The sequence below is a fragment of the Leuciscus leuciscus genome (assembly GCF_965113295.1).
Source record: "Leuciscus leuciscus genome assembly, contig: SUPER_11_unloc_8, whole genome shotgun sequence".
Classification (NCBI taxonomy): Eukaryota; Metazoa; Chordata; class Actinopteri; order Cypriniformes; family Leuciscidae; genus Leuciscus; species Leuciscus leuciscus.
In genome coordinates, this window is record NW_028118539.1 from 224,463 (window position 1) to 238,317 (window position 13,855).

The 13,855-nt window shown below is 37.0% G+C and overlaps 1 protein-coding gene across 1 annotated transcript in view; it reads left to right on the forward strand.

Moving 5' to 3' along the window:
- The window catches only part of LOC309510281 (NACHT, LRR and PYD domains-containing protein 3-like), a 359,584-nt gene that overhangs the window by 192,802 nt on the left and 152,927 nt on the right, over positions 1-13,855 (forward strand). The window lies entirely within an intron of this gene.

The window sequence follows — 13,855 nt, forward strand, 5'->3', positions numbered from 1 at the left end:
TGATGTGCTGTCCTTAACAAATAAAGATTCCACTATCAGCGTGATAAAAAAATAACAACATAGCTGGACTCATGGTGCTATCACAAACTTTATAAGTCTAACATGTTATTATGAACTTGACAAATTCAAAGGCAATTTGGAAAACCAACGCGTAATACATACTTCTAGATGTGTAGCTGGATCACGAACAGTTGGCACTGCTACATCCTTCAGGAGCCATTTTTTTGCAAAACCTGCTTTATACTGAGCCTCATTCAAAAAGCTGTCCGGTGTAAAATGATTGGCGCAGACATAAACGAATTTTGGTAGAGTTGAGGGAGCATTTTCTTCAAAAACAAACTTAATCCACCTCGTCTTCAGCGGTTCAGATTTCGGGAGTAAATAGAGAGAGGCTATGTGGATTATTACATCCAGCCCAACGCTTGGGAGACATTCTCGTCAGTGCAGCGATGGCGGATGTGATGCCCGGAGAAACATCTGTGGAAGCAGTTTTCCAGGATCTGGAGCAGCCTGAGGATGGAACATTTCAGATATCAAAAACTGTTTTTGTTTTATTTATTTTTTTATAATATTAATGATCAATGTCAGTGGTCACATCAAATTGTTACTTTGGTTTCACTTTATTTTGGTCCCTTTAAGACATTCTATAAGTCTATAAGAAACATTGCACCTACATGTCGACTAACTCTCATTAGAGTATTAGTAGAGTATTAGTAGAGGGTTAGAATAAGTTGACATGTAGTTGAAAAGTTACTTAAAGTCAGTAGAGTGTCTGTTGCTAGATCCATTGTTTTATTTAAAAAAATGTCAGCGCTGGTCGAGAAAATAATATTATAATGGGGGAAATAATTTTAATATTCTGTAAAAACAAGCCTTATTTTTTAGTGGAAAACAAGATAATACTTTTTAAAATAATGTTGGAGAAATAATAATTTACCATTATTATATAGTATCAAGCGCTATATAAATGAAGGTGATTTGACTATAACAAGAACATTACAATGAACACAAATTTGAAAATCTCACTACAAATAATCCAGAATTTAAGACAAAAGATAATAATCCTACTCTGCTTGTTACACTTCCACACACCTGAAACTGATCGAGTGAATCTCCTCAGCTTCTCCAATCTAGCGTTGTGTACGAACAAACCATTGATGTTGTAACATCTGCTCTAAGCTGGGGCGTTCAGCTGGATCGCGAGCTAGACACTGTCCAATCAGATCCCTGCAGTCTGTACACATTTTAATAAGGAGAGAGCTGGTTAGTCATGACCATGTGACCTGGCATTTTTGAAAACAGCGATGCTCTCGGTGTACGTTGAGCTACAGTATATATAAAAATTCTGACACACTACAACCTTTAACTTTCTGTACAACTCGTTTGCTTTATGTGTGTTTATCCATGTTATCATCATTATTCACTCACGTTTGGATAAGTTGGGGTTCTGAAATGTAACTTCGGCTTGTGTGATTTCCGTTCTATTACAAAAAGGAAGACATGTGTTCGACAACTCGTACAGCACCACTCCTAGAGACCAGACGTTTGCAGGGACGGCGTGGAATCGAGGTTCTGTAAAGACTTCAGGTGGGCAGTAATCCAGAACTCCTGTAAGGAAGACATTTGCACATTGTTGAGCTTTTTTTTTAAAGCATCATCCAAAAATTTGTAAGTCACTACCTTCAGGTTTCCACACTCCCAAAATGCTCACCCCTGTATCTGTTTCTCTCGTAGCCTTCACTACTAAACAGCTGACCGCAGCCAAAGTCTATCAGCTTGAGATCTAGCGTGTCTTTCTCAAACAGGACATTCTGTGGATGAATGTCACTATGGAAAACACCATGATGGATGCAGTGTAGCACTGCCCGCACAGCCTGTCTCATGACGACCCGTGAGAACCAGTCACTCCAAGGTTGACGATAGATTATGTCAAACAAGCTCTCGCAGTGCCCCGGATACTCCATAACCAGAGTGAATTCTTTAGGATGTTCAAACCACTCGTACAGTTGTATGACGAAGGGGCTTATGGGTTCTAGCCTCATCATCATCAGCAGCGCCACTTCTGTGACGAGAGGTTTGGGATTCCCAGGCTAGAGAGAAGAAGCAGACAGAAGGTTAGCTGGGTAAAAATCTGAAGAAAACATCATTTTGAAATGTACTATTCTTTGATCTTTTTAGATGCGTTCAAAAGAGCCTTTTCAGCTCAAAGTTATTTGGTGCCTCTAGGCTTATTTGTTGATCACATTTATACCTAATGCTTCCTACGGGTGTATTAACTACAGTAATCTGCACTTAAACAACTCAATACACATTCAGGTTTTGGCCAACTTACAATATAAAGATAACGATAATTGGCACTCTTGAGCATCCGCTTGATGGCAACCTGCACAAAAAAAACACAAAAAAAACAGTTTCAATAACAGTAACAGTTTTCAAGCACCTGGCCTTGTATTAAGTATTAAACCATCTGTAAATTGTTTTAAATGTGTTTTGATGCATGCAAGAGCAAAATGTTTGTGCAATTCAGTAAGATTTACCTTTTTGCCATCAAATTTGCGTGTTCCCAGGAACACTCTGCCAAATCCTCCGGATCCAATTAACTGTTCCACGTTATAGAGAGACTCAAAGGACTCTGAAAAACAAACAGAAAAATATGAGACAATTATTAGCTTGCTAGATTCATTGTTTTATTTGAAAAATATCAGTGCTGGTCGAGCAACAGTAAATGTGATCGGACGTGTTAAAAACTTGACTCAGTTATGCATGAAATAGCTAAATCTCTATCTGTAGACTTTGCACTGCCAAGCCTTATTTCAGTCTCACCTGTTGAGCTCTCGTTCACAGGAGAAGCCTCCACGGCACCCTGAGCAGTTCGGCCAGTTGATGTCTCTGTTGGCTCGACAGGAACTTGACCCGGCAGCGGAGGACACAGAAACCCTTCGAGGCTGTTGGACCTGGACAAACTCTTTTCGCTTGGGCTCTCCCATCCATCGCCACTCCAGCTCCCCTCGACGCTGTCTGAGCCTCGGCTGCACAGATTGAACGACTCTCTACTTCCTCTCTCGACATGGGCCTCAGGGGGGGGTGAGGACCAGGGTGAGGACCAAGCTGAGGATGGCGTGATGCCCGGAGAGGAATCTGTGGAAACAGTTCTCCGGGATCCGGAGCGGCCTGATGATGGAACATTTCAGATATCAAAAACTGTTTTTACTATTATTTATTATATTAATTATCAATGTCAGTGGTCACATCAAATTGTTACTTTGGTTTCACTTTATTTTGGTCCCTTTAAGACATTCTATAAGTCTATCAGAAACACTGCACCTACATGTCGACTAACTCTCAATAGAGTATTAGTAGAGTATTAGTAGACTTTATTTAAAAAATGTCAGCGCTGGTCGAGAAAATAATTTTATAATGGGGGAAATCATTTTAATATTCTGTAAAAACAAGCCTTATTTTGAGTGGAAAACAAGATAATACTGTTTAAAATAATGATGGAGAAATAATGATTTACCATTATTTGGCTTGACGCCGGAGTGATCTGAACCAGGTGACGATGATGGTTCAGGAAAAAAAGGCTCCACAACAGTCACAGAATCACTGGAAGAGCTGCTGAAAACACCCTTCGTATCCTCCAAGATACATTCTGGAGCTTTTTCTGAAATGAAGAAAAAACAAATGAAAACAACTATTAGACCCATCTCTGACGTCAAATTAAGCAATGACATAATGATATAACTTACATTTTACTATTCAAATCTTAATAGTGTAACAAAGTCTCTGCTTAATATCTGCAAACTCTTTATTGTGATGCTCCTCCAACAGACATTCAGTTGTCTATAAGTAACATTGCACCTACATGTCGACTAACTCTCAGAGTATTAGTAGAGTATTAGTAGACTGGTAGTAGGGTTTAGGGCTGGGACAACGCGTCGAAGTCATCGATGACGTCGATGCAAAAAATACGTAGACGCAAAATATGCGTGTCGATTCGTCGACCTGTTTTCATTTCTCTAAAAAACGTGTGCAAATGACTTCACAGTGTGTACCTTAAGTGCGCTGATACGCGATGGCCATCATTCTATCCATCCAGGGGTTTTCCTGCATTGAATTTTTTGGGGGGCGGCCGCCAAAGCCTTATTTGATCGGTGAGTGATGTAGAATAGAATGACTGACTGCGCTTGACAGGGCACATATAAGTACGAGAGAGAGCGCCGGCCGCGCGCGCGCGCACTCACCGTCTTCAAACAACACGAGCGCTGTCTTGCTCTCTCTCTCTCCCTCGTGCATATTAATCAAAATCATTAGACACGATAGAAAAAGGGCGGAAGACCAAAGTTTCACGTGGAGCATTCGGAGATTTTTTTCTCTTGAATTACCGCGGAGTGTGAATTGTGGTAAAAAATAAACTGCCGGGATAATCACACAACGCTTGCCGTAGGCTACACGTCCACTAATGACACGTCCGATTCGCGAACTAATGACTCATTTGAACCGATTCACTTCAATGAATGGTTAAAACAACTGATCTGTCCAACACTGAACTCACGAGGCGTCTGAATCGGTGTATAACAAATCGGTAACACTTTACAATAATGTTCCATTTATTAAATTCTAGTTAAGTACTTTTTTTTATTAGTATTTTTATTTATTTTTTAAGAAAAAGGTGAGTGGCAGAGTGTATTACTATACGTTGTTGTTATTTTTATGTGAATGAAGAATTAAAATATGCACTTTTTTCAGTAAGCTAGGACTATGTGTTTTCAACATAAATGTTCAATTCTGTTGGTTCAGGAAGGACGCCATGACAGGCTGCTGGCTCCCACTGTTCATTTATATTTATTTTTTGTTGGAAAAGCACTCTCTGTATTAGCTTAAAGCCCTCAAGTTTACATTGGTTACTGTATTCTTTCAATTGCTCTAAACAAGTATTTTGGGTGACCTTTTTATTTTTTTATTGAATACTAGACATCAAGTTGTTGTTATTTTCATCTGAAAGAAGAACTTTTTTTTCAGTAAGCTAGGCCCTATGTGTTCAGTAAGCTTGTTTCAGTAAGCTAGGCCCTATGTGTTCAGTAAGCTTGTTTCAGTAAGCTAGGCCCTATGTGTTCAGTAAGCTTGTTTCAGTAAGCTATGTGTTTTCAAGGCTTTAAGGTTTTATTGAATGCTAGACATCAAGTTGTTGTTATTTTCATCTGAAAGAAGAACTTTTTTTTCAGTAAGCTAGGCCCTATGTGTTCAGTAAGCTTGTTTCAGTAAGCTATGTGTTTTCAAGGCTTTAAGGTTTTATTGAATGCTACCTCTGACTAAGAATGCATTACTGTGCACTTGTATAGTCTTTTATTTTGGAATTTTAAGAGCAATAAACATATATTGCAATGTTAAGGAATTCATGTTTTTTTCATTCAGATATGTAAATTAACATGTATAAATTGCTATTAGTCAATTAATGGGGATTGGGGAGATAATCGATAATTGAATCGAATCGGACTGGAAAAATGAATCGTTAGATTAATCGATGCATCGAAAAAATAATCGCTAGATTAATCGTTTAAAAAATAATCGTTTATCCCTGCCCTAGTAGGGTTAGAATAAGTTGACATGTAGTTGAAAAGTTACTTATAGTCAGTAAAGTGTCTGTTGCTAGATCCATTGTTTTATTTAAAAAATGTCAGCGCTGGTCGAGAAAATAATTTTATAATGGGGGAAATAATTTTAATATTCTGTAAAAACAAGCCTTATTTTGAGTGGAAAACAAGATAATACTGTTTAAAATAATGATGGAGAAATAATGATTTACCATTATTTGGCTTGACGCTGGAGTGATCTGAACCAGGTGACGATGATGGTTCAGGAACAGGATCTGCTGGAGGAATAAAAGGCTCCACAACATTTCTTGAGCTGCTGAAAAAACCCTTCCAGCGCTTCTGGAAACGACCAGGTTTCTTCATACGTTCTGGAGCTTTTTCTGAAATGAAGAAAAAACTAATGAAAACAACTATTAGACCCATCTCTGACGTCAAATTAAGCAATGACATAATTATATAACTTACATTTTACTATTCAAATCTTATCTGTAAAGTTACAAATCTAAAGTAATGGGAATTGTTCACGCTATCCACCTGACTTCTGCTTAATGCCTGCATAAATGTCCCAACATATTATTTCACAATATTAATAGTAATTTTATTTCACTATTATCACGATTACGAGGTGATTCCGATTCAACGCTAAAGTTATTTTTCTTATTTTATCTGATCTTTAATTAAAAAGAAAACATACATTTCCAGGCTTCATTTGGCCAACTCTGGCACATGTGGCTCAGTTCTTGTAATGGTAAAGATCATATGGGCCATATCTAAATATAGATATATTTTATTAAACACATTTATTAAATGCATAGCAATGTCTTATTTATGACATAACTGACTCTGTAATACTCGGCACGACAGCCATTTTGACAATTTTGCATGTTTTTGACAATTCAAGAGAAATAAGTGGTGAAATTGAATTCTTTTCTGGATCGTATGCTGTCTGTGAAGCGGCTTTCTGTGCGTGTGTTTCTGGTGTGTGTCAGACAGCCATCGAGCTCATGCCTTATTGAGAACATTTTGCTAACATTCCCACTCAATTAAGAAAACATTATTTCTAAATGTTCCCTGAACGTTCAAAACATCCAGTTTTTTCAACGTTTCAAAAATGTTTTATCTTGGTTAAAGGAACATTCTATTTTATAATTTTTCATTATTGGAACGTTACTTTTGAATGTTCTCGGAATGTTCCGAAAATGTCAGATGAATGTTGGAAAAAATTGGTTTCACTTTATTTTGGTCCCTTTAAGACATTCTATAAGTCTATAGGGGAATTATCACCCTACGTCACACGGCGTCACGCAGGTTCTACTGCGCATGTCGGGACCAAAAGTGGTCAAAAAAATATGCGGAGAACATTACGAAAATTAAATATAAAATGTTTTAAATCGAGCTATTAGTATTATTCTTATCCGTATCCGTGTAAGGATCAGCTGTTAAACGGGTCTTTCTGCAACCACGATGCGCACGCATCCCGGATGTTTACAAACCTATAATTGGTCTATAAGTAACACTGCACATGTCTACTAACTCTCATTAGAGTATTAGTAGAGTATTAGTTGACCGTTAGGGTTAGATGTTAATGTTGGAGAAATAATGATTTACCATTATTTGGCTTGACGCCGGAGTGATCTGGAGAAGGTGACGATGGTTCAGTCACAGCACTACCGGAACAGCAGCTGAAAAGTCCCTTCGTAGCCTTCCAGATCCTGAGGCAAAGACGTTCTGGAGCTTTTTCTGAAATGAAGAAAAAACTAATGAAAACAACTATTAGACCCATCTCTGACGTCAAATTAAGCAATGACATAATGATATAACTTACATTTTACTATTCAAATCTTAATAGTAAAATGCTCCTCCCAACAGACATTCAGTTGTCTACAAGTAAAATTGCACCTACATGTCTACTAACTCTCATTAGAGTATTACAGGGTACCTGCACAATTTTTAAAGTCAAATTTAAGGCTTTTTAAGACCTTTTTAAGACCTGAAGAAATCAAAATGAATACCGTACATTAGGGGTGCGCAATATTGACAAAAATATGTCTCGATATTTTCAACGTTTTGTCGATAATAATTAGATGATATTTTAAAATTATTTAATGATTTACTGTACAGTTTTTTAATGTTTTAATTAAAGAATACTTTAAATATGAAACTAAAACCACCAGTAGGTGGCGGCAAGTCACTGTCTTAATAAGCGAGTTGTTGGAGTCATTTATTCAACCGATTTGTTCAAACCATAGATATTATATAGAGACTAGATGCCCTATTGGCCGCTGGGCACTGAGAAATGCGGCCGCCATCTTAAACCAGTCGTGTTCCTAGTTTCGTTGCGTGGCAGCAGTGAAGATGCTAGAGCACTGTGGAGTATTTTCCTGTTCTAATCGGCGGACCATCGCATATAGGGCCCGGGGGATTACTTTTAACATTACCGTACTATTGGTAGTATTTTGTGAATAGAATATTACCAGATAATTGAGAAGGAGCAAAGATCTTTGATATTACTGTACTGAAATCGTAGCCAGCTAACGTTAGCTAGGCAATGTTTACTGCACCAGCCGGTGTTCACCTGACATGGAGAGGTGGGGTAAAGTAATAATTACAAGAGCTTCTCGGTTATTTTAGTCCCGTCCGAATGTGCCATCTCAGTAATCATTTCGGACAATGTCAGTAAAGATTACGGCGACTTTTACCTTCTGTAAAAAGGTCCAGGAAAATTACCTCAGGTAACGTTAACGTTTATAAACGTGCGAATAGACCCTCTGTAAATCAAGTAATTTCGTGTTTAAAAGTAGTTTCCTGTGGTTTTTCAAGTATTGAGACGCTTGAAAAGGCATTCAGTTGCGTGTTTTCTCCCTCCCTCAACTCAAGTGTTTTCCACATACCATTCAGATCAGAAAGAAGTTCGAAAGCACTTGTAAGAGGCACGAAACTTACTTTTACCGCAATCCAATCTTAAGTTAATTCATACATTGTTCGACCGGACATAACTGTTTTATATATATATATAAATATAGGTTATTTGTGTTTGCGCACGTGATATCAGGAAGCAATGTAAATGTAAAACACACACGTTTCTTCAGCTTATTAAAATATCTTACTTTACTGCAACTATCTGTTTCTGCTTCTTTATCATATTTATAGTGTGTGATTTATAAAATAGCTTATATCCTACATCACATATTTTGATTTTGGACGTCTGGTCACTTTATATCTTATATCAGAATATTATATTACTGTTAAGCCTACTATGAATATTAAAATACGCCGAACCATGTGTCCTGTATAATAGCTACATGAATGACCTTTGCAGCAAACAAACCCGCGTGGAAATCAGTTCGGTATTCAGTGAGGTATGATGAATTAAATGCGCTGACAGCTCATTGCACCTGCCATACAGATTACACTGAGTGGAGCGGGTGACCGGTCTAAGATGGCGGCCCCACGGCTCACCCGCGCCAGTAGGCAGTAGCGGTCGATAGGGCGTCTATCTATATGAAGTCTATGGTTCAAACGGCTGATTCATTCAGAAAACAAGTGATTGTTCATTGAATCGTTAAAATTATTCGTTCAAAACGCGGATTTCAGTAAAAAACAAATCTGTCTGTTGGACTACAGCTTCATTATGAAATTCTCGTCGGCGATATAAAGTGAAAATTGACAATATTGTGTCCAAAAAGTAACTCACAATGTTAACTTTATTGTTAATTTAACTGTTGTATAAAATAAATAGCACATTTGCAATTGTGCAAAGGAAAACGGCACTCTTGATCATGTGATATTCTAATATAACAACATAATATGATATAAATATAAGACAAAAACTAATTTGGGGACATCTATAACTGCACTGACACATCACGCAGTGAAAGCAAGCCTGAGAGACAAACGCGATGTCAGCTCGCACTCGCAGTGCCTCGTACATAGTTAAAACAATGATTAAAATATCATCATAGTTCATATTAAGGAGAGAGTCTACTGATGCTCTAATGAGAGTTAGTCGACATGTAGTTGCAAAGTTACGTATATAGTCGACAGAATGTTCAAAAGGGACCATCAAAATAAAGTGTTATCGTTACTTTAGTTGGTTTAGTTGACAAATCAGCCATTGAAAATAGAAATAGAAACTAAGCCATTACATCTTTATTAAAAGCCTATTCTGACCTCTGCGAGAGTGGTTAGATGAAGTGGACGGACGTCCAACATCTGGGTTCTGCTTCGCCCTCGTCCCGTGAGCCTGACCTGTGGACACAGAAACAGAAAACTCAGAAGACAGAGATGGTAAATATCCAGGACGATCCTGGCTCTGTGTCTGGGTCGGGTCTGGCAGCGGCAGAGGTGGACAGTAACAAAGTACATTTATTTGAGTACTGTACTTAAGTACACTTTTTGAGTATCTGTACTTTACTTGAGTACTATTTTTTCTGGAAACATTTTACTTTAACTTCACTACACTTGAAAGACAAGTATCGTACTTTTTATTCCACTAACGTTACATTTCTGTCAAGGTCCTTGAGTAGAAAGTAGTTGGATTCTGACATCAATCTGACTTTCATTTTCAATGTTGGGTTTGGTCTTTTAAATGCTCATTTTGTCATTGTTTTGGAGCACACTAGCTTATAACAGTGGCTGACATATTCATCCTAAAAGCCAAAAATCTTTAAATAGGGCACTATTTGAGGGAACAGCCCGAAACTATTGTGGACGTTATTGAGAGCACTTATTCAATCTCACATTCAATCCCACTACAGGAACTGTGTTCTAGAAATAAATTATATATTGATATGAGGGTGGGTAGGTAACTTAGGCAGGCATAGATTCAGAGGCATAAGGTACTGTAAGTATTACAAACAATAATAAAACAATGCATTGACATTTACTTTTTACTTTTGATACTTAAGTACTTTTAAAAACAAGTACTTCTGTACTTTTACTCAAGTAAAAATCAGTCTTTTCAACTTTTACTTGTAACTGAGTAATATTTGACCAGAAGTATCTGTAACTTACTTTGTCCATCTCTGGGCAGCGGATCCTGATCACGGTCATCAGAATCGGGCCTCCAAACCTCCCGACCAGCCGTCTGGCAGAAAGCAGCTCTCCTGGATCTGGAGTGCTCTAAGGATGGAATATTTCACATATCACATAACGTTAGTTTAATCATAATCAATAATCAATGTCTGTGGTCAATTACAGATTTTTACTTCAGTTAAGTTACTCAAATTCAATTCAAGTTTATTTCACATGCAATGAATCAAATAAATGGGATCAAATGGGATCAGTCAGTCATTGTACAACACACCATAAAAAATTTATTAAAAATTAAAGCACTCACTTCCTCTTCCACCCATTATGCGATTAGTGCTACGAGGCATCGCCAACCTGCAAGAAAATCAGTAACGTACAAAACACAAGACAAGACAATACAATACAATAGAAATATCCTCAGAAATAGCGTTAACGTTACTCCCCTGAAAAAAATATCAAACAAACTAACGTTACTTCTAAAATAAGAAAAGAACTATCAAATAAAAGTATTATAAGAAATTATATGACGCTTTCAAAAAGTATATATCCTCCGATGTCCTTCAAGAATATAGGTCTCCTCTCAGCAATCCAGAAAAGCTTCAAATTAGCAAGTTTCGGCCAGAAAATTATCCGCAAAAGTCAGTCTGTTAATTCGCCTCGTCTCTCAACCAACAGACAGCGGTCGATCGTTGAGCAGAGAGATACATGCAGATCGCAGAATTCATAAAACGCGTCGCCATAGCAACTAACATTCGAATCATAACATGCACGCACGCCCAGACAGCGACCGGTTCGAGTGTAAATATATATTATGCAGTCAGAATTCATAACCTACATAGCAACTAAAATTCGAACCACGCATGCACGCGCACATCGACTCTGATTTATTAAATAATTGCAACCTTAATGTTGACGTTTTCTTTAATATGATTTTCATTATTTCAGACCAGTTTTATTATTAAAACCCGTGGAAAATGCGCGCAAAAAGACACACAAGAGAGAATAAATCGGACATCATATAAATTAATAATTAAATTGGCCCTTTTCCGCATATATATCAAGGCCAATCAGCTTTCAATATCACTAATACACCATCCAACCGGTAGTAGTGGTGAAGAAATCCAAATTATTTTTGCATTCTCTATTAAAATTGTTCACAATTGCTACCCAGTTGAGTTAACTATAAACGTGCTAAATTTGCTCTGCAAGTGAAAGTCGTCTTGTGGTGCCATCTTATATATTTATTTTAATAATATTTATTATCAATGTCAGTGGTCTGGTCACTTCAAATTGTTACATTGGTTTCACTTTATTTTGGTCCATTTAAAAAACAGCCTAAGCGAATTTTATATTTGTTTATTTTTCTGATTCATCACATTACAATAAAATCAACTGTATTTAGATGGGAAAATGATTCTCATCTGTTTCATTTCATTAGCCTCCAGACTTGCTTAAAAAAAACAAAAAAACAGAACCATTAAAGCTATTTTTGTGACAGTAACGTCATATAATATATAATATTATAATATTGAAAGTATTGATTTTAGAAATATATCTTATTACGTATGGTATACATAACATATTGTGCTTTTTATTTATTTAGTTAAATTACAAACATTTCAAGTAGCCTACAATGCAACAAAAAACTAAATGAATACAAGGCACTGTAAATACAATTCAAAATGTATAAACCAAAGAATAACAACAACAACTAAAGTATAAATGTACATAATAATAATAAAATAAATAATAAATAATAAATACAGAAATTAAAGTTTATAATATCAGGGCAGTTATATGTATTTGAAAAGCTTTAAAATTTGTATTGTTTTTAAAACGCTTTTTGTTTTGTGATCTCATGTTTAAAAGATATTCTAAGTATATTGTGAGATCAGTGTTATAAAAGGTAATATATTAGGGTTTCTTTTGAGTTATTTTTGTCTTATGGATATAAAACTTCGCCAAAATAATTAAAAGATTAATGATATAATTTTGTTTTTCAGAAAAAGAATTCACAAATCTAATGACTAGGCAATTTTAAATATTAATATTGCACATATTAATTCCATTGGCTGGTCCAGCAACCAATCGCATTGCATCTCGCGTGGGCCGAGGTTCCGTATCTGCTTTACTTTTCGAAATGGATGATCCCCATGGAGGGAGAACCTGGATTTGTAAAGTTGGGACGGTTGTTTTATTCTCAACGATATGAAAAGTGTTGCCACTCCCATTTATTGCACATGTTCCCCCGAAATTATATTGCACGACCCGTAAATATGCAGGCAAACGCGGTTGCCTACTATATCAGTCGAGCCAATAGTGCGGCAAGATACTGAAATAGGATTATTATTAACCAATCAGATGTAGCTTATTTAGAACAGCTGTTACACGAATGATTCAGCTTTCGGACACGAGCAGCAGTTGCGGCGGCAGCAAATTGACCATCGCCAAGGACATTATTTCTGTGATTGTAAGTATTCATTTAATTAGAATATGATATCTATATAAAATGTTTGTTTTGTACGCTGTGTTGTTAAGCGTCTCGTTAGTGTCGTTTTAACCCTTGTATGGTGTTCGGGTCTGTAGGACCCGGTTTCATTTTTTATCAAGAGAAAAATTATACGATTAATTATTTTTTCAAACTCAGACTCATTGGCCTTGGCTCATTTTCTGTGAAGAATATATATCTGAACACATTTTCAATGACCACACACCCACACCCACACAGGCTGTCCGGCTAGACCCGGGGCTAATAAAAGTGTGGGAATTGTAGGTCCTGTGTACCTTTACTCTGTCCTCCTCCTGTCAGAGCATATTGTTTGTGTGTGTGTGTGTGTGTGTGTGTGTGTGTGTGTGTGTCAGAGCATATTGTTTGTTTGTGTGTGTGTGTGTGTGTGTGTGTGTGTGTGTGTGTGTGTGTGTGACGTGTGTGTTCTTGTATATGGTTTATGAGGACACAAATGTGTATAATGACATGGGTATTACAACGTAAACATGGTTTATGAGGACATATGTGTCCTTCTAAACCAAACGGCTTAAAAAACATACTAAATCTGTGATTGGTAGGTTTAGGGGTAGGGTTAGTGTAGGGGGATAGATTATACAGTTTGTACATTAGAAAAACCATTATGCCTATGGAGAGTCCTCATAAACCACATATCTGAGTGTGTGTGTGTGAGATTGTAAGTGTGAGTGCAAGAGTGAGTTCTGTGTTTCTTAAAGGGATACTCCAC